Below are 26,007 nucleotides of genomic sequence, written 5' to 3' on the forward strand. Positions count from 1 at the left end.
TTTACCATCGGATAGAGCACTAAAAGATCTATCTTTCACATATAAATCTGGAACCCCATCTTTTTCCATTTGGCCACAGTGGTCACTTTTCTCTTGAGGTGAAGTGCGTCCACTTTTTTCCAAGCCATATATTGAGACTCCCAAACACATTTAGCTGTATCCGTTTTTACCACCGGATAGAGCACTAAAAGATCTATCTTTCACATATAAATCTGGAACCCCATCTTTTTCCATTTGGCCACAGTGGTCACTTTTCTCTTGAGGTGAAGTGCGTCCACTTTTTTCCAAGCCATATATTGAGACTCCCAAACACATTTAGCTGTATCCGTTTTTACCACCGGATAGAGCACTAAAAGATCTATCTTTCACATATAAATCTGGAACCCCATCTTTTTCCATTTGGCCACAGTGGTCACTTTTCTCTCCAGGAGCAGTGCGTCCACTTTTTTCCAAGCCATATATTGCGACTCCCAAACACATTTCGCAATATCCGTTTTTACCATCGGATAGAGCACTAAAAGATCTATCTTTCACATATAAATCTGGAACCCCATCTTTTTCCATTTGGCCACAGTGGTCACTTTTCTCTCCAGGAGCAGTGCGTCCACTTTTTTCCAAGCCATATATTGAGACTCCCAAACACATTTCGCAATATCCGTTTTTACCATCGGATAGAGCGCTAAAATATCTATCTTTCACATATAAATCTGGAACCCCATCTTTTTTCCATTTGGCCACAGTGGTCACTTTTCTCTCCAGGAGCAGTGCGTCCACTTTTTTCCAAGCCATATATTGAGACTCCCAAACACATTTAGCTGTATCCGTTTTTACCATCGGATAGAGCACTAAAAGATCTATCTTTCACATATAAATCTGGAACCCCATCTTTTTCCATTTGGCCACAGTGGTCACTTTTCTCTCCAGGAGCAGTGCGTCCACTTTTTTCCAAGCCATATATTGAGACTCCCAAACACATTTAGCTGTATCCGTTTTTACCATCGGATAGAGCACTAAAAGATCTATCTTTCACATATAAATCTGGAACCCCATCTTTTTCCATTTGGCCACAGTGGTCACTTTTCTCTCCAGGAGCAGTGCGTCCACTTTTTTCCAAGCCATATATTGAGACTCCCAAACACATTTAGCTGTATCCGTTTTTACCACCGGATAGAGCACTAAAAGATCTATCTTTCACATATAAATCTGGAACCCCATCTTTTTCCATTTGGCCACAGTGGTCACTTTTCTCTTGAGGTGAAGTGCGTCCACTTTTTTCCAAGTCATATATTGAGACTCCCAAACACATTTAGCTGTATCCGTTTTTATATCGGATAGAGCACTAAAAGATCTATCTTTCACATATAAATCTGGAACCCCATCTTTTTCCATTTGGCCACAGTGGTCACTTTTCTCTCTGTTTCGTATATGCAACATTACTCCGATTCGGAAGATTTTTGGCAAAAGGTTTTCATTCCAATCGAAAGCTATCGTTTCAGTTTATCTTTGGTTAAAATTTGGCTTTTCTATCGTTTCCCGTTTGGCCAATTTATGCCAATTTCTACGGAGGATTATATCGCAAAAAAAAAAATTTTATTCGTATATAACTCATTTTTTCACATATAGGTGGCGCTGAAACGAATTTTCATATACGGATTTATTTTCCCTTACATGAAAAACATATATATGGGAGCTATATCTAAATCTGAACCGATTTCAACCAAATTTGGCACGCATAGCAACAATGCTAATTCTACTCCTTGTGAAAAATTGCAACTAAATCGGAGTTAAAAATTGGACTCTGTGGTCATATGAGTGTAAATCGGGCGAAAGCTATATATGGGAGATATATCTAAATCTGAACCGATTTCAACCAAATTTGGCACGCATACACGGATGAAAAAGACTGTTTTTCATATGTTTGGCTATAAACATTATATGTTTGGAACACAAATTTTTAAACACAATATTTTTGAGTGCAAGCATATAATGTTCATAAACTAGCATAACATGTTTGGGACATATATGTTAATATGTTAGAACATATTATGTTTGGGACATAAAATGTTTGTAAATATAATATGCTTGGATGCAAACATATATTAATTTAGAAATAGCCTATAAACATATATGTGTTTAGTAGCTTGGAGCGCTATTTAACATGGAGCGATATTGAATTAAGTTGGTGGTTGTTGCTTGTTATTACAAAATTAACATTTTATTTTTCCATGGGCAATTGATCAGCTACTTCTTTGATCCTTACAAACTGTGTGGTCTGCTGTTCGAATCCCCGTCCGGCAAAAGGTAAAATTAAAATAAAAAAAACATACAATTGAATAATTTTTTCTACAATGTTTGTATTACAGAAAAAGGTGCTAAGAACTAAAAAATCTCGTGGAAGTGAGAAAGATGTGGGGGAATATACAATTGGGCAGAAACAAAATTTTGAGCATTCAGGTCGAAAACCTATGTTGTTGGCAGCTATATTACCTGTTTATTTTCATAATTCATTATGATTGTAAATATATAAATAAATAAATAACATTTTGAGCACAATATTGTTTGGGAGAATTTTTTTTAAGCATATAATATTTTTGGGTGCAAAATGCTTCCAAACATATTATATGTTCACATAATAACATATTGTTTTTTGGAAGACAACATTATTGAATTTGGATGCAAAAATACAAAATGTTTGGAACTAAGACTGCCCAAACATATATTGTTTAGATCAATATGCTTTCAAACATATTATATATTGGTAGAGATCAAACATATAAATGCTTGGGCAATACCCAAAAATGTATATGCTTGAAGCAAAATATGTTTGGGAGTATATGTTACAGAAGCGATTTTTTGTGAGCGTGTAGCTACAATGCAAATTCTACTCCCTGTGCAAAATTTCAACTAAATCGGAGCAAAAAATTGGCCTCTGTGGTCATATGAGTGTAAATCGGCCGAAAACTATATATTGGAGCTATATCAAAATGTGAACCGATTTCAACCAAATTTGGCACGGATAGCAACAATGCTAATTCTACTCCCTGTGCAAAATTTCAACCAAATTGGGGTAAAACTCTGCCTTCTGGGACCGAAAGCTATATATTGGAGCTATATCTAAATCTGAACCGATTTCAACCAAATTTGGCACGCATAGCAACAATGCTAATTCTACTCCTTGTGAAAAATTTCAACTAAATCGGAGTTAAAAATTGGACTCTGTGGTCATATGAGTGTAAATCGGGCGAAAGCTATATATGGGAGATATATCTAAATCTGAACCGATTTCAACCAAATTTGGCACGCATATCTACAATGCTAATTCTACTCCCTGTGGAAAATTTCAACTAAATCGGAGCAAAAAATTGGCCTCTGTGGTCATATGAGTGTAACTCGGCCGAAAGCTATATATTGGAGCTATATCTAAATCTGAACCGATTTCAACCAAATTTAGCACGCATAGCAACAATGCTAATTCTACTCCCTGTGCAAAATTTCAACCAAATTGGGGTAAAACTCTGCCTTCTGGGAACGTATTAGTCCATATTGGGCGATAGATATATACGGGAGCTATATCTAAATCTGAACCGATTTCAATAAAATTTGGCACACTTGACTATAGTACTAATTGTTCTTGTTGTGCAAAATTTTAAGCACATTAGGGTAAAACTCTGGCTTCTGGGGTCATATAAGTCCATATCGGGCGAAATATATATAAATATATATAATATATATATATATATATATATATATATATATATATATATATATATATATATATATATATATATATATATATATATATATATATATATATATATATATATATATATATATATATATATATATATATATATATATATATATATATATATATATATATATATATATATATATATATATATATATATATATATATATATATATATATATATATATATATATATATATATATATATATATATATATATATATATATATATATATATATATATGGGAGCTATATCTAAATCTGAACCGATTTCTTCAATAGGGAAAATCAATAGGGATCTATTCTGAGCCAAAACACATACTTGTGCCAAATTTGTAGCCGCTTGGACTAAAACTGCGACCTAGACTTTGATTACAAAAATGTGTTCACGGACAGACGGACATGGCTATATCGACTCAAGAGCCCACCCTGAGCATTTTTGCCAAACACACTATGTGTCTATCTCGTCTCCTTCTGGGTGTTGCAAGCATATGCACTAATTTATAATACCCTGTTCCACAGTGTGGCGCAGGGTATAATAATACTTTAAGGGCGGTACAATGTTCGCTTTACGCGTTGAAATTTCCACGGTTATTTTATTAAACCAATCATTTATAATTTTGATTGTTTTAGAAAAAGTACTCGCGAAAATAAAGTGATTTCAACTCAAAAACTGAACAAGTTCCGGTCTTTAAGGTAGGTACTATGTTTGCTTTTCGAGTTGAAATTTTCGTGGTTACTTTATTAAAACAGTTTAATATAACGCAGATAAATGAACTCAATTGATGCGCAGTTTCTTTTTCCTCTAAATTTCGGCAAGACATTATGGGAATATGTTTGTTTTCATTTATAATTTTGATTATTTCAGGGAAAGTAATCGCGAAAATAAAGTGATTTTCAACTCGAAAACCGAAGTTAGAAATGTCTCTATGTGGAAACTGTCAAATGAAGTCTCTATCCGTCTCTCTTTTGCCGGATTTTCGATGTAAACGAACAACTTCCAGTAAAAATTGTTGAACGGAGCTAATATCGTCATTTTTGAGGCAAAAATGGGAAAATCGGCATTTGCTATTTTTTGAGTAAAAAATCGTCAAAATTGGCAGCCCTACTCCTATATACATCAATTCACTCTTCTCCACTTGCTCGGCTGGCCAACGAAGGTAAATGGTCGAAATATTTTTGTTGTTGTTTTGTTTATACGAAACCCCTTTTCGCATTCATGTGTGTACGAGAGGGATATACCACCATTGCTAGTCTCAAAGAGAATTTTTGTTTGTTTAAAAACTTGACTACATATGGTTAAAACCCTTTGCCTTCTATCCACCAGAGTCAAAAGCAAATATTAACCAAACTTGTTTACCGTGACAATGAAAATGGCTAGGCCTGCAAAGTTTTATGTATCAAGCATTTTGGAAAGGGATTTTCTATTGTTTGTTAATTTCTTATCTTGTATGGCATTCACTTTTTGGGAACAGCTGCTGGAAATGTTTGGATTTGTTAAAGGATTATTTTTGAAAAATTGTGTTGCTTTTGTCATGGTGAAAGGAAAACGATCAAAGACATAGGCACAGATGCAATGATTGCAAGAAGACTATCTGGGTTTAATTAGGGGGGTGTATTTCTTAGATGACTCTTCCTAACCTACATCTGAATATAATATATCGTTAGAAAGTTGCGGTCAAAATAATTGCAGGGCTCATTACGTTCTTACTTTGTAGTGAATATTTTTCTTGCCATTACTGTATGCACCAAAACATTGTTCAGCTGAAAAGAGAAATCTTATAAAAAAGCTTTTAAAAGAAATTCAAAATATTCTTGAGTGTTCTACGAAAATGATAAGAAATGCATTAACCTACGAAACGAAAGCTGAAACACTTAGAAGAAAGAGTGTGGTATTCCACACTGAAAAAACAGTGAACCAACCAGAAAAAACAGTGAACCAACCAGGAAAGATAACTTTCGATTAATTTTAGAAAATTCGGAACTTTTTTTTAGAAAATTTTAACAAAGCGCTGGCATCACTCCGATATGGCAAAAATAAGTAAATAGTTTTCGACAAATTCAAGAAAATTTATTAGACATAACAAAATTTTTTCAGTAGTTAAAGAAAATTTTGTAGTTTTAAGAGAAATCTTGGAGTTCAAAATTGCAAGAATGTCTTTAGTGACATACGAAGTTCATGATGGACACATTTTTGGTAAAATTTACAAATTTAAAGAAATAATGAACTATTTTGTAAGAAATACGAAATTAGGAAATCTTTATGCTTTATTTGTGTATAACTTTTTCCCGTTTTTTAGTTCATTTAACTAACATACGCAAAAAATTATTTGACTAAAATAAACTTTTTCCAAACATAATGATTCTATGAACTAATATAAAGTTAATATGGCTTTAGTGAAATAGAGAGTTCACTTTTTTTTGAGTGCAGTCTACAGAATAGCGCATAAGATGTGCGAGAGTAAGAAACCCCAAAACACCCGCTACTGAGATTAGAGACAATATTTGTCCATCCGTGAGCGTTGAAAAAAATACTTACGTGATACTACACTGAACACTGAAAAAAATACTTACGTGATACTAAAGATTATGCAACCTCAATTTTAGGATGAGCAATTTACAGACTATTAAGGACAAATTTCTTTAAAATAATGAAATTTTAATTAAAAGACAGTTTATAGTCTTCTATTCAAAAATTCTTTTCATTAAATTTAGAACGCACATTTTGAAAATTTGCGTCTCTTCGTTAAAGTTGCATGTCTTTAAACTAAGGAAAATTTTCCTTAAAGTAAATAAGCACATTTTTGATTTAAAGAAATTGTCCTTAAATTAACTGAAATACTGAATCTTTAGATTTAAGATAAAAACGCTTCATATATAGGCTAAGACTTATTTTAAAGATTTATCATCTTTGGTTTAAAGTTTTTTTTTTTTTTTTTGGAATATTTTTTACTTGGAAGTATCCGTCTGAAAAATTCTGGTGAATGGGTCCCAAAATTCAGGGGGTTTAAAGATGATTTCCCAAAGAAATAAAACACTTTCAAATGTTTCCTTGGGAAGAACATTTTAAAGCTTCTTGCTTTATTGAGTACTACGATGGCGGTTCGGAAACTTCTTAGCCTATCAATGAAAGAGAATAGTTAGTTTTTCAAAAATATTCTAATTTTTCAATATAATCTCCTGAAACTTCAATACCCTTAGTCCAACGCTTTTCTAGCAATTCTATCCCTTAATTAACAAAGTTTTCCTCAAGGTCTTCAAAATAGTGGTTTACAACTGTAATTGCATCTTCATTTGAGGTAAATCGCTTGACAGCAAGGATTTTTTTTTAGATTTGGGAACAAGTAAAAGTCACTGGGAGCTAAATCAGGAGAATAAGGTGGGTGGTCAAGCAACTCGTACTTTAATTCGTTGATTTTAGCCATTGTTAATGATGAAAAATTATTTTTTGTGTGTTGTAAGCCAGGACGTTTTTCTCAAATTTGTACATTTAATTGATTCAAAAGGTTGCAATAGTACTCTGAATTTATTGTTTTACCCTTTTGCAGATAGTCAATCAATAAAATACCTTTGAAATCCCAAAAAACCGTTGCCATAACCTTACCAGCCGATTGAATTGTTTTTGCCTTCTTTGGGGTACTTCCTCCAGCTTCAGTCCATTGTTTGGATTGTCCTTTTGTCCCTGGAGTATAGTGGTGGATCCATGTCTCATCAACAGTTATGAAACGACGCTTAAAATCCATTTTATTTCGCTTAAAACGATCCAAACAAGCTTGAGAAATGTTCATTCTTATGCGTTTTTAATCGACTGTTAACAAATGCAGCACCCATCTTGCAGAAAGCTTTTTCATCTGTAGTTCTTCATGCAAAATTAAATGGACTCGATCGTTTGAGATGCCCACGATATTAGCAATTTCACGCACTTTTATTCGTCGATCATTTAACCCCAGGATAGACTACTTGGTCTGGCCAGACCAAATTTGACTTTGAGCGCTTAGTGATCGAAAGCTTATTGCCTATCCTAGGGTTAATACCATATCATGCATCTTGGCTACAATGTCTGTTGTTGGTTCTGTTTTTGGACGTTCACTACGTGGTTCATCTTCAATGCTTGTACGACCACGTTTAAATTCAGCAACCCAATTTTTTACTGTTGCATATGAAGGAGCACTTTCACCTAACACATTCACCATATCATTATGAATTTCTTGTCCCGATAAACCTTTTTATACCCTAAACCACATAGTGATCAGGGTATAATAAGTTTGATCTGCCAAAAAATTTGCCTACCAGAAATATTGATTTTAGACCAGGGATCCGGAGCGGAGCGTGGAGCGGAGCGGAGCAAGCCCTTTTTTTGCCGGAGCGGGAGCGGCATTTCTAAAATCCGGAGCGGAGCGGGAGCGGAGCGGTTTCCAAATGAAAAACCGCTCCGCTCCGAATAAAATATTACTTGAATGAAATGTGTAACTTTGAAATTACACTGTGTAGGTAATTTCAAATTTAGCTAGTACTTAGCGTAGTGTGAGTAAACGTTTAAAATGTACGATATGTATTTTTGTACGTACGTACATTGGGGAAAACACAACGTGTTTTTAGTAATTGTTTTCAAAAACGGCAAATGTCAAAATATATATCTAGTATGTGTTGTAAAAGTAACAACAGTACTTTCGATCAATTTCATCCCGTATTACTACAAAGATGTTTGTAATGAACGTCAAATAAATGCAATTAAACGATCTTATTTATATTTAATTTTTTAGTTTTCTACACTGAAAAAAATATTGTCGTGAAGTCAAAGATTCCATGTCCTTAGAATAAGAATGCAAATTTTGCTTAACATGGAAGACGCATTTCTCTAAAATAAAGTTTTTTATACCCATCACCATAGAATGGTGACGGGGGTATAATAAGTTTGTCATTCCGTTTGTAACACATCGAAATATCGATTTCCGACTATATAAAGTATATATATATATATTCTTGATCAGGGAGAAATTCTAAGACGATATAACGATGTCTGTCTGACTGTCTGTCTGTTGTAATCACGCTACAGTCTTCAATAATGAAGCAATCGTGCTGAAATTTTGCACAACCTCGTCTTTTGTCTGCAGGCGGGTCAAGTTCGAAGATGGGTTATATCGGTCCAGGTTTTGATATAGTCCCCATATAAACCGACCTCCCGATTTGGGGTCTTGGGCTTATATAAATCGTATTTTTTATCCAATTTGCCTGAAATTTGAAATCTGGAGGTATTTTATGACCGCAAAGAGGTGTGCCAAAAATCGTGAGTATCGGTCCATGTTTTGGTATAGCCCCCATATAGACCGATCTCCCGATTTTACTTCTTGGGCTTATAGAAACCGCAGTTTTTATTCAATTTACCTGAAATTGGAAATCTAGAGGTATTGTAGGACCACAAATACGTGTGCCAAAAATTGTAAGTATCGGTCCATATTTTGGTATAGCCCCCATATAGACCGATCTCCCGATTTTACTTCTTGGGCTTATAGAAACCGCATTTTTTATTCAATTTACCTGAAATTGGAAATCTAGAGGTATTGTAGGACCATAAAGAGGTGTGCCGAAAATGGTGAGTATCGGTCCATATTTTGGTATAGCCCCCATATAGACCGATTTCCCGATTTTACTTCTTGGGCTTCTAGAATCCGAAGTTTTTATCCTATTTGCCTGAAATTGGAAATCTAGAGGTATTTTCGGGTCATAAAGAGGTGTGCCGAAAACGGTGAGTAGCGGTCCATGTTTTAGTATATCCCCCATAAGAACGATCTCCCGATTTAACTCGTTGGGTTTCTAGAAACCGTAATTTTTATCTGATTTGCCTGAAATTGTAAATATTCTGGTATTTTAGGCTCGGTCCATTTGGTAATGCCTCCATATAGACCGACTTCACTTGAATTGCTTAAACTCAATGTAAAATTTCCAGATTTTACTTCTACATATTTAAGATTTCAAATCAAGACGCTATTTTATAATTTTCTAAGGTAAGGTCAACGTGACTTTAATAATTAAGAAAAATTCTTTAAAATTAATAAATATGTCTTTAAATTTGTTTCCTTTTTGCATCTTGCCTACAAAGCAAAAAATCGTTAAAAAATAAGACATGTTTTTCAACACTTTATTTTAAAGACGCTTTTTACTTGAAACATAGCATAATTTCTACTGGAAGTCGAGTCTTAATATGGAAAAAAATAACTCGTTAACTCGTTTTTAAAGGATTTTGATAACATCTGACGAAACAAATCTAAAAAAATGAAAAATTAACATATACTTCCTAGAATGCTTCCTTTAATGAAGTCAAAATGGATTTAATATTTCTGAAAAAATCTTCAAAATTAATAAAATATTTCAGCACATTGTTTTAAAGTCATTATACCCTAAACCACATAGTGGTTAGGGTATAATAAGTTTGATCTGCCAAAAAATGTGCCTACAAGAAATATTGATTTTAGACCCCATAAAATATATACCGATCGACTCAGAATCACCCACTGAGTCGATCTTGCTCTTGGCGTCCGTCCGTCCATCCGTCCGTCTGTCCATGTATTTGTTGTTCACAGGATTTCGGTCGCAATTATTAACCGATTTTGATGAAATTTGGGCACAAGGACGAACGTTATTGAATTTGGAAGAAATCGGATCAAATTTAGATATAGCTCCCATATATATGTATTGCCCGATTTCGACGAATGGGGTCACGTTGCACTTTTTTTACTAACCGATCGTCGTCAAATTTAGCACAAAATAATCTTCTGTATCACCCTTTAAGTCTGAAAATTTCATCGAAATCGGTTCAGATTTAGATATAGGTCCCATATATATGTATCGCCCGATTTTGTCAAATTAGGTCATAAAACCCTTATTTATCAACCCATCTTACTCAAAGTTGGCGAAATGTAATCTTCTATAGCACTAACTATATGTGCAAAAAATCATCGAAATCGGTTCAGATTTAGCTATAGCTCCCATATATGTACCGCCCGATTTTTCTAAATAAAATAAAACTCAATTGAACAAATAATACAATGTTTGTACTATAATTTTCTCGAAGAGGAGCGGAGCGGAGCGTGGAGCGGAGCGGAGTGATTTTTTTTTTCTCGGAGCGGAGCGAGGAGCGGAGCGGTTTTTATTTCTCCGGAGCGGGAGCGGAGCGGAGCGAAAAAAATGGACCGCTCCGGATCCCTGTTTTAGACCCCATAAAATATATACCGATCGACTAAGAATCACCTCCTGAGTCGATATAGCGCTTGGTGTCCGTCCGTCCGTCCGTCTGTCCATGTATTTGTTGTTCACACGATTCCGGTCGCAATTATTAACCGATTTTGATGAAATTTGGTACAGGGAGTTTTTTCGGCACAAGGATTGAATTTGAAAGAAATCGGATCAAATTTAGATATAGCTCCCATATATAACAGGTTGGCTTATTAGTCCCCGGTGTAACAAAGAAAAACAAATTTTTTGTCAAAATTCGTTTTTATTATTCAACATAGTTCATCCAGTTTCGCCGATCACCTCTTCATTGCAGCCAATTTTTTATACCCTCCACCATAGGATGGGGGTATATTAACTTTGTCATTCCGTTTGTAACACATCGAAATATTGCTCTAAGACCCCATAAAGTATATATATTCTGGGTCGTGGTGAAATTCTGAGTCGATCTAAGCATGTCCGTCCGTCTGTCCGGCTGTCCGTCCGTCTGTGGAAATCACCTGATGTTAGTATACGGTCCTGATGTTAGTATACGGTCTCTAACAAGCATGCAAAAATTGGTCCATATCGGTCCATAATTATATATAGCTCCCATATAAACCGATCCCCAGATTTGAACTCGGGAGCCTCTTGGATGAGCAAAATTCATCCGATCCAATTGAAATTTAGTACGCGGTGTTAGTATATGGTCTCTAACAACCATGCAAAAATTGGTCCATATCGGTCCATAATTATATATAGCTCCCATATAAACCGATCCCCAGATTTGAACTCCGGATCCTCTTGGAGGAGCAAAAGTCATCCGATGCGGTTGAAATTTGGTACACTTCGTTAGTATATGGCCTCTAACAGCCATGTAAAAATTGTCAAATTTTATTACTATAGAAAGTTTTGTCAAAATTTCATTTCTATAGAAAGTTTTGTAAAAAGTTTATTTCTATAGCAATGTTTGTCAACATTTTATTACCATAGAAAATTTTGTCAAAATTTTATTTCTATAGAAAATTTTGTAGAAAATTTATTTCTGTAAAAAAATTTGTCAACATTTTATTTCTATAGACAATTTTGTCAACATTTTATTTCTATAGAACATTTTGTCAACATTTTATTTCTATAGAAAATTTTGTCAACATTTTATTTCTATAGAAAATTTTGTCAAAATTTTATTGCTATAGAAAATTTTGTCAACATTTTACTTCCATAGAAAATTTTGTCAACATTTTATTTCTATAGAAAATTTTGTCAAACTGAATTATATACGTACTTAATCGGCCTTTTTTTTGTTTAATATATACCCCTTATGGACTAACTTACAATTTAGAAGACAGTGTTAAAAAGTTTTACGATACCTTGCCATCAGCAAGTGTTATCGCAACCCAAGTAATTCGATTGTGGATGACAGCCTTTAGTAGAAGTTCCTACGCAATCCATGGTGGGGGGTACATAAGATTCGGCCTGGCCGAACTTACGGCCGTATATACTTGTTTTTCCATGCGAGCATCCTTTTGAGGTCTGAGAACAAAAAAAATTCGCTGGAGGCCAGATCTGGAGAATACGGTGGGTGGGGAAGCAATTCGAAGCCCAATTCATGAATTTTTGCCATCGTTCTCAATGACTTGTGGCACGATGCGCTGTCTTGGTGGAACAACACTTTTTTCTTCTTCATATGGGGCCGTTTTGCCGCGATTTCGACCTTCAAACGCTCCAATCACGCCATATAATAGTCACTGTTGATGGTGTTTTCCTTCTCCAGATAATCAATAAAAATTATTATATGCGCATCCCAAAAAAAAGAGGCCATTACTTTGCCAGCGGACTTTTGAGTCTTTCCACGCTTTGGAGACGGTTCACCGGTCGCTGTCCACTCAGCCGACTGTCGATTGGACTCAGGAGTGTAGTTATGGAGCCATGTTTCATCCAGTGTCACATATCGACGGAAAAACTCGGGTGTATTACGACTTAACAGCTGCAAACACCGCTTAGAATCATCAACACGCTGTGGTTTATGGTCAAATGTGAACTCGCGCGGCACCCATTTTGCACAAAGCTTCCGCATATCCAAATATTGATGAATGATATGACCAACACGTTCCTTTGATATTTTTAAGGCCTCTGCTATCTCGATCAACTTCATTTTACGTCCATTCAAAATCATTTTGTGGATTTTTTTCATGTTTTCGTAGGTAACCACCTCTTTCGGAAGTCCACTGCGTTCACCGTCCTCCGTGCTCATTTAACCACGCTTGAATTTTGCATACCAATCAATTATTTTTGATTTTCCTGGGGCAGAGTCCGGAAACTTATTATCAAGCCAAGTTTTTGCTTACACCGTATTTTTATACCCTCCATCATAGGATGGGGGTATATTAACTTTGTCATTCCGTTTGTAACACATCGAAATATTGCTCTAAGACCCCATAAAGTATATATATTCTGGGTCGTGGTGAAATTCTGAGTCGATCTAAGCATGTCCGTCCGTCCGTCCGTCCGTCCGTCCGTCCGTCCGTCCGTCCGTCTGTTGAAACCACGCTAACTTCCGAACGAAACAAGCTATCGACTTGAAACTTGGCACAAGTAGTTGTTATCGATGTAGGTCGGATGGTATTGAAAATGGGCCATATCGGTCCACTTTTACGTATAGCCCCCATATAAAGGGACCCTCAGATTTGGCTTGTGGAGCCTCTAACAGAAGCATATTTCATCCGATCCGGCTGAAATTTGGTACGTGGTGTTGGTATATGGTCTCTAATAATCATGCAAAAATTGGTCCACATCGGTCCATAATTATATATAGCCCCCATATAAACCGATCCCCAGATTTGGCTTGTGGAGCCTCAAAGAGAAGCAAATTTCATCCGATCCAGCTGAAATTTGGTACATGATGTTGGTATATGGTCTCTAACAACCATGCAAAAATTGGTCCACATCGGTCCATAATTATATATAGCCCCCATATAAACCGATCCCCAGATTTGGCTTGTGGAGCCTCTAAGAGAAGCATATGTCATCCGATCCGGCTGAAATTTGGTACATGGTGTTGGTATATGGTCTCTAACAATCATGCAAAAAGTGGTCCACATCGGTCCATAATTATATATAGCCCCTATATAAACCGATCTCCACATTTGGCTTGCGAAGCCTCAAAGAGAAGCAAATTGCATCCGATCCGGCTGAAATTTGGTACATGGTATTGGTATATGGTCTCTAGCAACCGTGCAAAAATAGACTACATCGGTCCATAATTATATATAGCGCACATATAAACCGATCCCCAGATTTGGGTTGCGGAGCCTCTAAGAGAAGCAAATTTCATCCGATCCGGCTGAAATTTGGTACATGGTATTGGTATATGGTCTCTAGCAACCGTGCAAAAATTGGTCCATATCGGTCCATAATTATATATAGCGCCCATATAAACCGATCCCCAGATTTGACCTCCGGAGCCTCTTGGAGGAGTACAATTCATCCGATCCTATTCAAATTAGGAACGTGGTGTTAGTATATGGTCGCTAACAAACATACCAAAATTGGTCCAATCACACAAAAATTGGTCCATATCGGTTCATAATCATGTTTGCCACTGAGCCAAAAATAATCTACCAAAATTTTATTTCTATAGAAAATTTTGTCAAAATTTTATTTCTAGAGAAAATTTTGTTAAAATTTTATTCGGTTCATAATAAAATTTTCATCATTGTCAAAATTTTATTTCTATAGAAAATTTTGTTCAAATTTTATTCGGTTCATAATTATGGTTGCCACTCGAGCCAAAAATAATCTACCAAGATTTTATTTCTATAGAAAAATTTGTCAAAAGTTTATTTCTAATTCATATTTCATAATAAAATTTTCATCATTGTCAAAATTTTCTTTCTATAGAAAATTTTGTGAAAATTTTTATTTCTACAGAAAATTTTGTGAAAATTTTATTTCTATAGAAAATTTTGTTAAAATTTTAGAGACAGTGTTAGAAGGTTTTAAGATACCTTGCCATCGGCAAGCGTTACCGCAACTCAAGTAATTCGATTGTGGATGGCAGTGTTTAGAAGAAGTCTCTACGCCATCCATGATGGAGGGTACATACAAGTATGTACTTGTTTCCCTTCAGAAAACAGTATTTTATCAAAACACGAAATTCCTTTTTTTCCATTTTTTCACAATAACAAAAGTTGCTTCACAAAAGACGCTCTATCTCACAAACTAATTGACTTACAGACGTCAAATTTTGACCCAAATCATTTGAAGGTTGGTACTATATAAAAATAGTATGCATTTAATACTAGCGACGACATCTATGTGTCAGACCGGGGACTTATCAGCCAACCTGATATGTATAGCCCGAATTTCCCAAATTTGGCCATACACCGAAAAAAAAGTTTACTATTGTTTACGAAAAATGAACTAGCCCATAGTAAGAATGACCATGATTTGGCGCCAAAGATTTTTTTCATCTAGATAAGTTCATGATTTTCTTATAAATAAGTTTATGTATTGCATCGTATTTTAGTTCATTCTTACTACGCAGTGGGAAGAATGTACTTACACTCATTCAAAATATTCCTGCTATCCGGAAAAATGAACAAGTTTTTGGGAATCCTATATTTAGAAATTGGTTTCAAATAAACTGTTTATCAGTATAATTTTCAAAGAAGTAAATAAATTGAGGAATTAAAGGTACAACAAGCCTGTATACAACTAAGAAATTTTTCGTACAATATAAGACAATTTTTCATAACTACCAGTATTTTATTTCAAAAAATTATTATTATATTACATAAAACTCTGGCTTGTGATATACAATAAAAGACATGTTTTTATTCGTACGCTGTATGCTGTTACTTTTCGGTAGTTAGTAATTGCTTCTTCAAAAGAGTAATATTCTAAGTTAGTAGAATGAAACTAATTAATATCAATTTCCATTTTTTATCCATATGAAAGATATATGCCATAAGTTGCTATTTTCATTTCATTTTTGTCCAATTTCACCGATTTCGCTAGTTTTTGTTGTGTGGATTTGCGTCATAAGCCTCTGAAGTTAAAAAGTTATATAAAATATAAAAATATTATCAAATTCTATGGTATTTTGATCTTTAACTTACAAGAGAATTTTCTTAGAGCAAATAGGGATATCAGCTTAGTTAGCATTAAACAGTAAGAAGATTCCAAAAAATACCATTAGATTTGCTGTCATCCTGCAAATGAAAATTATTTTTAATAAATAGAAATTTTGGCTTTATTACAAATGGACGAAAAACTTACCACATTGAAAAAAATCATCCAATTACTACATTAGTGGAATCATATCCATGCACAAATGGGACATTTTTGAAATCCTTCTCAGAATATAAATGAAATAAAAATATTATAAAATTAGATATAATTTCCACTTGTCAATATAGCATTTAGTATTTATGGTGGATATTAAGTTCGAGTTTAGTGGCTAAAATCCCAATTTTTCATGATTAGTTTTCTTTAGAAATACATGGGAACAAAATTGAACCGTTTTTGTGTTCATTTAAAATTTATATCAAATTTTTAGTAATTTGGTCGCTGAATCCAAATTTACACTTATTTTTTTAAGAGCTCGACTTTTTGAGATATACGGTTATGTTCAAAATTAAGGCACTTCCGCTATATATATTGGAATAATTGAAAACGATTCATCATATTAAATTAAAAAAACAGCGTTCTACATAAGCTTAAAAACGATTTTCTGTTCTTAATCGTGTAATCCATTTAAAGAATATAAACTTAATAAAAAACTTGTTTCGAGCTATTCTCCATCAAGTTATATTTAAATTTGCATCGAAGGGGTATAATTTTATACTTTTCTTACTGATTTATTTCTGATTTTAGCACCTAAACTCGAACTTAGTACACACCTTAAGGACTCGCTATAACATAAAAATATAGACTCAAAAAATTGTATTGTGATCCAGATGTAGAGTAAATATAGATCATTTTATTACCACTCATTATGAATATTTTTATGTAAACCAATTTAAAACCGCACTGATTTTAAATTATTAATAGAAATATACAGTTTCTTAATATGTGATTTATTTTAGAGTTATTTATTTTTTTATCAATATAAAGTGTTTTTGTTTTCTCTTACATCACACCATTCACTCATCAGTTTCTAAAATGTTACGAAATAAATTATTATTTTTATTAATAACATTATTTTTATTAATAAACAATAACATTATTTTATTAATAAACACAAATACCGCACGCAAGCCCACCACGTGTGCGCTTCATAAATGCATCAACAGAACTGAATGCACCAATAAAACTCAAAGACACAAATAGTCATAAAGGATACATACCTGCCGTAAAGAAAAACAACTCCACACACACATGATCCCTTTCTGATCTCGCTATTGCAACAAAACAACTATCACCACAAAAGATACCAACAACACACATTCCATAACATCATCGCAATAACAAACACAAACAAAAAAAAAAAGATGATGCAATAATTTCATAATTTCTTCTCACTTCAATTTCCAGTATCACGCTTATTGATTAGTTGGTATTCTATCTATAGGATAAGGTAAAATATATTCAAAATTTACGAGGAATCCATAAAAAATTATATACACCCGTCAAGGATTAAATTAACTACTTTTTATTCTACTTTATCTAAAATTTTCAATGTGAGGAAATATACTCCAACTTATAGTAAAAACCGAAATAAGCTGTAGGAAGCCGCCATACGAATCGGTACTGTGTTTAAGTTAATTTTTACTACAAAAATTTTTTTCCATACAAAAATTTTTCTTAGTAAATTGTCCACATTTCGTAGTAAGATTTTTATATTGCCTATGTCTTTTTATAATACAATCAACGATGCATTAACTATTGTATTGGAAATTTATTTAAGGAAAAATCCGTCCCATTTCGTAGTTAGTGAACTAAAAAACATTTACTGAAGTTTTATAAGTTTTCCTTTAGCTAAGTTAACTTTCGCAGTGGTTACGAAAAATGAACTATATTACAGTAAATTTTTTGAACTATGTGGAAGTTAAAGTGGTCCTAAAATTAGCAAGACACCTTTTTTTCTGTGTAGAACCCTTATTTATTATCAGATCTTATTCAAAGTTGGCCAGATCCAGTCCTCTATAGCACTAACGGTATGTGCAAAATTTAATCGAAATCGGTTCAGATGTAGATCTAGCTCCCATATATGTATCGCCCGATTTTGAAAAAGTTTCCCCTAATAACCTTATGTTTGACTATAGAGGCCTCATTTCTTAACTGATCTTACTCAAATTTTGCACAAGGTAACCTTTTGTGGTATTAATCAAATCCGCAAACTATTATGCAAATTGGTTCAGATTTACATCTAGCTTCCATATATATACATCGCTCGATTTTTACAAATTTGGCATAGTGCTCTTATTTATTAACCAATGTTACTCAAATTTTAAATTTTGATGTACTAGTCGATCGTATTCATACGTACTTGAAGCTCTTACATAAGAATATTGCTCGATTTTTACAAGTTTGGACTTATTACCCACACTAATTGAACGATTTTCTCTTTTTTTAATAATGGGCTCAATATTAGTGGCATACTAACTCCGTAGGTGCAATATCAACTACAGCCAGTGTTGCTAGAAGTAGGGGAAATTTTTCTAATATTTAGCGTCTTGTAGGGCCACAATGTAGGGACGTTTTCACTCAACACAATTTGTAATAATTTTTACATTTTGGTGGCTCTAAAGGAGGAAATTAGAAGCCGGCAAGGCTTGATCTTTAACAATGTGTGGTAACAACAGTTACTACTCGTGCAAAAAAAAAAATCTAACAAAATCTGAAGATTACCACAAATTACCACAAATCTACCAAACAAAGATTTCTAAAGAAATTTTTGTCACAATTTTATTCCTGTAGAACATTTTGTCAACATTTTATTTCTATAGAAAATTTTGTCAAAATTGTATTTTTATAGAATTTTTTTTCAAAATATTATTTCTATAAAACATTTTCTGAAAATTCTATTTCTTTGGAATTTTTTCTCAAAATTTTATTTCTATAGAATTTTCATTTTTTTCATTCATTTTCTCAAAATGTTATTTCTTTGGAATTTTTTCTCAAAATTTTATTTCTATAGAATTTATTATCAAAATTTTATTTCCATAGAAAAATTTCTCAAAAAAATTTGTTTATAGAAACTTTTTCCAAAATTTTATTTCTATAGAGATTTAACAAAACAAAAAAAAACTATTTTTGGTAGAATTCTACCAACTGTGGCAACCGTGATGGTAATACAAATTTAGTTTCTAGATTATATACGTTGCATTTTGATGTTTTAAGATAATAAAGTACTTAGAACTATTGTTGTCTTGTAAAATTTGTTAAAATTTAACGAAAACAAGTAAGGAAAGTCTAAAGTCGGGCGGGGCCGACTATATTATACCCTGCACCACTTTGTAGATCTAAATTTTCGATACCATATCACATCCGGAAAATGTGTTGGGGGCTATATATAAAGGTTTGTCCCAAATACATACATTTAAATATCACTCGATTTGGACAGAATTTGATAGACTTTTACAAAATCTATAGACTCAAAATTTAAGTCGACTAATGCACTAGGGTGGAACACAATGTTAGTAAAAAACAAGTAAGGAAAGTCTAAAGTCGGGCGGGGCCGACTATATTATACCCTGCACCACTTTATAGATCTAAATTTTCGATACCATATCACATCTGTCAAATGTGTTGGGTGCTATATATAAAGGTTTGTCCCAAATACATACATTTAAATATCACTCGATTTGGACAGAATTTGATAGACTTTTACAAAATCTATAGACTCAAAATTTAAGTCGACTAATGCACTAGGGTGGAACACAATGTTAGTAAAAAAATATGGGAAACATTTAAAACTGAAGCAATCTTAAGGAAACTTCGCAAAATTTTTTTTATGATTTATCGCTCGATATATATGTATTAGAAGTTTAAGAAAATTAGAGTCATTTTTTTAACTATTCGACTAAGCAGTGGCGATTTTACAAGGAAAATGTTGGTATTTTGACCATTTTTGTCGAAATCAGAAAAACATATATATGGGAGCTATATCTAAATCTTAACCGATTTCAACCGAATTTGGCACGCATACACGCAAAAAAATAATTCTTTCCTCCCAAACGAAATTTTAGACAAACAAAGTTCGATTCTTATTTGCTTTTCGTTGAAAGGAAGTACATTTGGAAGAAAAGTATATACTTTTTGTGATAAACGTTTATTCTTTTCCAGGATGTAAAAACAATTTCATAAAGACTAACTCAAAAAAAAATTTTTCTGGATAATTGCATTTTCCCTCACATCTTTCTCACTTCCACGAAGTTTTTTAGTTCTTAGCACCTTTTCCTGTAATACCAACAATGAGAAGAAATTATACGATTTTATAAATTTTTAAAATTTTTTTACCTTTCGCCTGGACGGAGAATCGAACCGCGGACCATGCACTTTGTAAGCCAACATACTAACCACTGAGCTATGTACCTGTTATGGTCATCAATAGATAAATATCCATATAAGTTATATTTATATAGCATAGCTTGCGGCGCCCACGAACCGAATAAACAAAGTTTATTTAACAGAAACAAACATTTAGTTTGGCACCGTGGAGCAGTGGTTGCTACGTCCGACTTGCATGCCAAGGGTCGTGGGTTCGATCCCCGCTTCGACCAAAGTTTTTTTTTTCGTTTTTTTTTTTTACATATATTCCAGATATGTTCGGAAGATTCCGAAAAAATGTTCAACATTACATTGTAGTATACTAAATTTTGAACTGTAAACTGTGTCTTATTAAAGACCTAAAGTCGGAAAAGAACAGTGTTTGATATAAACGAAATGGACTGTGTTGTTGTTTCAAAAATAACTTTTTTTATTGAAAAAATAAAAATTTTGTAAAAAATGAATTTTTTTGGTGATAAAAGTTTAAAATTTTCGAAGCAATTCAAAAAACTCTAACAAAAGAAAAACGTTTTCGGTACACATTTTCCAAACGTTTTTTTTCTTTGCGTGTAGCAACAATGCCAATTCTACTCCCTGTGCAAAATTTCAACTAAATCGGAGCAAGAAATTAGCCTCTGTGGTCATATGAGTGTAAATCGGGCGAAAGCTATATATGGGAGCTATATCTAAATCTGAACCGATTTCAACCAAATTTGGCACGCATAGCTACAATGCTCCTTCTACTCCCTGTGCAAAATTTCAATTAAATCGGACTAAAAGATTGGCCTCTGTGGTCATATGAGTGTAAATCGGGCGAAAGCTATATATGGGAGCTATATCTATATCTGAACCGATTTCCACCAAATTTGACACGCATAGCTATAATGCTAATTCTACTTCCTGTGCAAAATTTCAACTAAATCGGAGCAAAAAATTGGCCTCTGTGGACAAGGGAGTGTAAATCGGGCGAAAGTTATATATGGGAGCTATATCTAAATCTGAACCGATTTGGATGATATTTTGCAAGTTTTTCGAGACTCATAAAATATTGGGATGTTCGGAATTTGAGGAAGATCGGTTGATATACACGTCAATTATGACCAGATCGGTGAAAAATATATATGGCAGCTATATCTAATTCTGAACCGATTTTTCCAAAATCAATAGGGATCGTCTTTGAGCCGAAACAGGACCCCATACCAAATTTTGGGACAATCGGACTAAAACTGCGAGCTGTACTTTGCACACAAAAATACATCAACAGACAGACAGACAGACAGACAGACAGACAGACAGACAGACAAACGGACATCGCTAAATCGACTCGGAATTTAATTCTAAGACGATCGGTATACTAAACGATGGGTCTCAGACTTTTCCTTCTTGGCGTTACATACAAATGCACAAACTTATTATACCCTGTACCACAGTAGTGGTGAAGGGTATAAATATTGTAGGGAAAATTTTTTGCGAATGAATGCGAAAATAGGGAACTTTTTTGTCCTTGTAAGGTCAACTGAACATTTTCCCTGGCAACACTTACTATGAGCTATAGTTAGATTGAGACAAAGCACCCATAAACATGTACCCTTTAATTTCCTTAAATATGCAACTGCGGTTTATCTGCCCAGACCTATATCAATGTTACCCCACAAATGCCTATGATTACTAATTCAGTAAGGGTGTTTTAGGGTATGATATAGTCGGCCCCGCCCAACTTTCTACTTTACTTACTTGTTTATGTAAATATTTAATGACAGCACGCATTTCTAATTTTTCCATTGTAAAAAATTGCGGATGCGTCTTTTTTGAACACATGTTTCTATATGAAGGAGTTGCCAGATCGAAACAAAATTTAACATGTGTTCATAACAGAGATGGAAGTTTCCAAAACACTTAACTTTTTTCTGTTCATACCGCGCTTTTTGTGCTAGGCTAAGAAGTTTCCGAACTGCCCTCGTATATTAGAACTAAATTAAATATGGCGGTTACAAACGCTCCAGGCGTTATATACTTTTCTTCAAGAAATACATATATATGACATTTATGATGTGTAAATGTATTAGTAAAAGTAATAAAATTAAACATAAGAGAATTCATTAGAAACTAAGAGATCAACAAATATATACAGCACTAACTTCGGCCGGGCCGAATCTTAAATACCCACCACCATGAACCAAATATTAGGGTTTCCTTTGAAATTTCAGGAGGGCTTGAGGACACTTCCCGAAGATAAATTTAAAGATTTCACCTATGAGGACTATATCAGATTCTGGATTTATAAGAACCATTTTTGTTTGTGTTTTAGAGGAATCATTAACATCTCTTGTAAGTGTGCAAGAAAATTATAAAATAACGTCTTGATTTGAAATCTTAAATCTGTAGAAGTAAAATCTAAAAATTTTACATTGAGTTTCAAGCAATTTTCATGATCAGCGCGCCTTCTACACCCTCAAGAAGTGAAGTCGGTCTATATGGAGGCATTACCAAATGGACCGATAAAAACTGAATCCGAAACACGTTTTTGTGAGCCTAAAATACCAGAATATTTACAATTTCAGGCGAATCAGATAAAAACTACGGTTTCTAGAAACCCAAGGAGTTAAATCGGGAGATCGTTCTTATGGGGGCTATACTAAAATATGCACCGATACTCACCGTTTTCGGCACACCTCTTTATGACCCGAAAATACCTCTAGATTTCCAATTTCAGGCAAATAGGATAAAAACTTCGGATTCTAGAAGCCCAAGACCCCAAATCGGGAGCTCGTTTTATATGGGGATCATACCAAAACATGGACCGATACTCACAATTTTTGGCACACGTATTTATGGTCTTACAGTACCTCTAGATTTCCAATTTCAGGTAAATTGAATAAAAACTGCGGTTTCTATAAGCTATAGAAGTAAAATCGGGAGATCGGTCTATATGGGGGATATACCAAAATATGGACCGATACTCACAATTTTTGGCACACGTATTTGTGGTCCTACAATACCTCTAGATTTCCAATTTCAGGCAAATAGGATAAACACTTAGGATTCTAGAAGCCCAAGAAGTAAAATCGGGAAATCGGTCTATATGGGGGCTATACCAAAATATGGACCGATACTCACAATTTTTGGTATACGTATTTGTGGTCCTACAATACCTCTAGATTTCCTATTTCAGGTAAATTGAATAAAAACTGCGGTTTCTATAAGCCCAAGACCCCAAATCGGGAGGTCATTTTATATGGGGACCATACCAAAATATGGACCGATACTCACAATTTTTGGCACACGTATTTGTGGTCCTACAATACCTCTAGATTTCCAATTTCAGGCAAATAGGATAAAAACTACGGATTCAACAAGCCCAAGAAATAAAATCGGGAAATCGGTCTATATGGGGGCTATACGAAAATATGGACCGATACTCACAATTTTTGGCACACGTATTTATGGTCTTACAATACCTCTAGATTTCCAATTTCAGGTAAATTGAATAAAAATTGCGGTTTCTATAAGCCCTAGAAGTAAAATCGGGAGATCGGTCTATATGGGGGCTATACCAAAATATGTACCGATACTCACAATTTTTGGCACACGTATTTGTGGTCCTACAATACCTCTAGATTTCCAATTTCAGGCAAATAGGATAAAATCTTCGGATTCTAGAAGCCCAAGAAATAAAATCGGGAAATCGGTCTATATGGGGGCTATACCAAAATATGGACCGATACTTAACATTTTCGGCACACCTCTTTATGGTCATAAAATACCTCTAGATTTCAAATTTCAGGCAAATTGGATAAAAACTACGATTTCTATAAGCCCAAGACCCCAAATCGGGAGGTCGGTTTATATGGGGACTATATCAAAACCTGGACCGATATAGCCCATCTTCGAACTTGACCTGCCTGCAGACAAAAGACGAGTTTGTGGAAAATTTCAGCACGATTCAGCTTCATTATTGAAGACTGTAGCGTGATTACAACAGACAGACAGACGGACATCGTTATATCGTCTTAGAATTTCTCCCTGATCAAGACTATATATACTTTATATAGTCGGAAATCGATATTTCGATGTGTTACAAACGGAATGACAAACTTATTATACCTACGTCACCATTCTATGGTGGTGGGTATGAAAATATAAGAGGTATAAAATTCATATAAAAAAGGTACAAAAAATTCATGTTGTCTTGGTGACTTTACATTGTTGAACAGTGGGTTCAACACCGTCATCATTTAGATTTTTAAACTGGCATTTATTTATACGTGAATAGCTTTATTAAAAATATAATGAGAATTCGATAAATGAGATTTGTATTCTAATTTTAATTTTGTAGATCCTATATTTAAAGCCAGATAGGTCACAAAAAAATTTCCTTATTTTAAAGAACCCGCATCTTCGGCTCGTAATCAATACCAAAATCCTTAAAGGAAGGTCAAAATCTTTGGATCCAAGTAAACCTTTTTTGAGTGTACTTCGAAATGGGCTTCAATGCCAGAAGCCCAAGAAAAGTACTCGTATATTTTCGTCACAATCCTCACAAACACATTCTTAGCTATATTTCAATAACATTTTCTTTAGCATGCTATAATAAATTACCCACATATCTAAGTGCAGTTTGATTTTTCCATAGACAAACAACCAAGTTAAATTAAGTTAAAGATTAAGATTTTTCTTAATAAAAAAAGATCCTGTTTACAGTTCATTGTGTGGCAATACACTGGTTCGAAAGTTCGAATAAAACAAAAAAAAAATCTGAAATACTCATCAAAACTGCATTGAAGTGAACGAAAAGTTTGAAAAAATCGAAAACAAAAATGAAGCTTCCCCAAAAAATAAACTCACTTAACAATAACTAAAGTTCGAGAACACCAACAATGCCAGCTACCAGGCAATGGTAAATAATTTATAAAAGTTTTATAGAATAACAACAAACACAAACAAAAGAGGTAAACAACAATAAAGAAAAGTGCATAATATTTGTATGAAAACTTTTTTCTTTTGGCACAAAAGCACACAATAGAAAAGACACAAGCGCTTTTGGCTTAGGGAGCATATGAACATCGATGAATGGATTCTGCGAATAGAGATGAAGAGTTGTGAACCATCATTGTAATGATTGAAAATATTGAATTTCCCCTCTCTCCTGTCGAAAATTCAAAGCAATTAATCTTTGAGGTGGCAGATTGTCATGCGAGTGATTGGAAAGTGGAAACAATCTTCAATTTAAGTTAGCATTGAAGGAAAACAATCGCGTTGAAAGGTAAACAGCTACACTGAACCAAATATGGTCCTAATACAAAATACTATTTTACAACATGCAATTTACACAATATTAAGGATAAATTTCTTTAAAATAAAAAATATTTTACTTAACGTGAAAATTGTAACTTTAATATTTTTCAAAAAATTTATGAAAATAATGTTTAAAATTTTCGTCCATTTGTTAAAGTCATATGTAATAGAAGAAAGCATATTTTCCTTAAAATAAAGCAAATGATTCTCTATCTTACATTCAAATAAAGTTTACTTGAATCTAAAGATTTTGACTTACG

General features: G+C 33.8%; 1 long non-coding RNA gene across 2 annotated transcripts; it reads right to left on the bottom strand.

The window, feature by feature from the left end:
* Window positions 1–15,887: 15,887 nt before the first annotated feature.
* LOC142242839 (uncharacterized) lies at window positions 15,888–17,083 on the bottom strand. 2 transcript variants are annotated; one of them, XR_012724208.1, is made up of 4 exons: window positions 16,948–17,083; window positions 16,238–16,311; window positions 16,078–16,170; window positions 15,888–16,007 (listed from the first exon to the last, which is right to left on the bottom strand). It is a non-coding gene; the product is annotated as an uncharacterized LOC142242839 (long non-coding RNA). The 2 variants fall into 2 exon arrangements; XR_012724209.1 differs by having other exon boundaries at window positions 16,238–16,314.
* Between the last annotated feature and the right edge of the window lie 8,924 nt (window positions 17,084–26,007).

This window comes from Haematobia irritans, unplaced genomic scaffold (assembly GCF_050003625.1).
Source record: "Haematobia irritans isolate KBUSLIRL unplaced genomic scaffold, ASM5000362v1 scaffold_79, whole genome shotgun sequence".
NCBI classification, from domain to species: Eukaryota; Metazoa; Arthropoda; class Insecta; order Diptera; family Muscidae; genus Haematobia; species Haematobia irritans.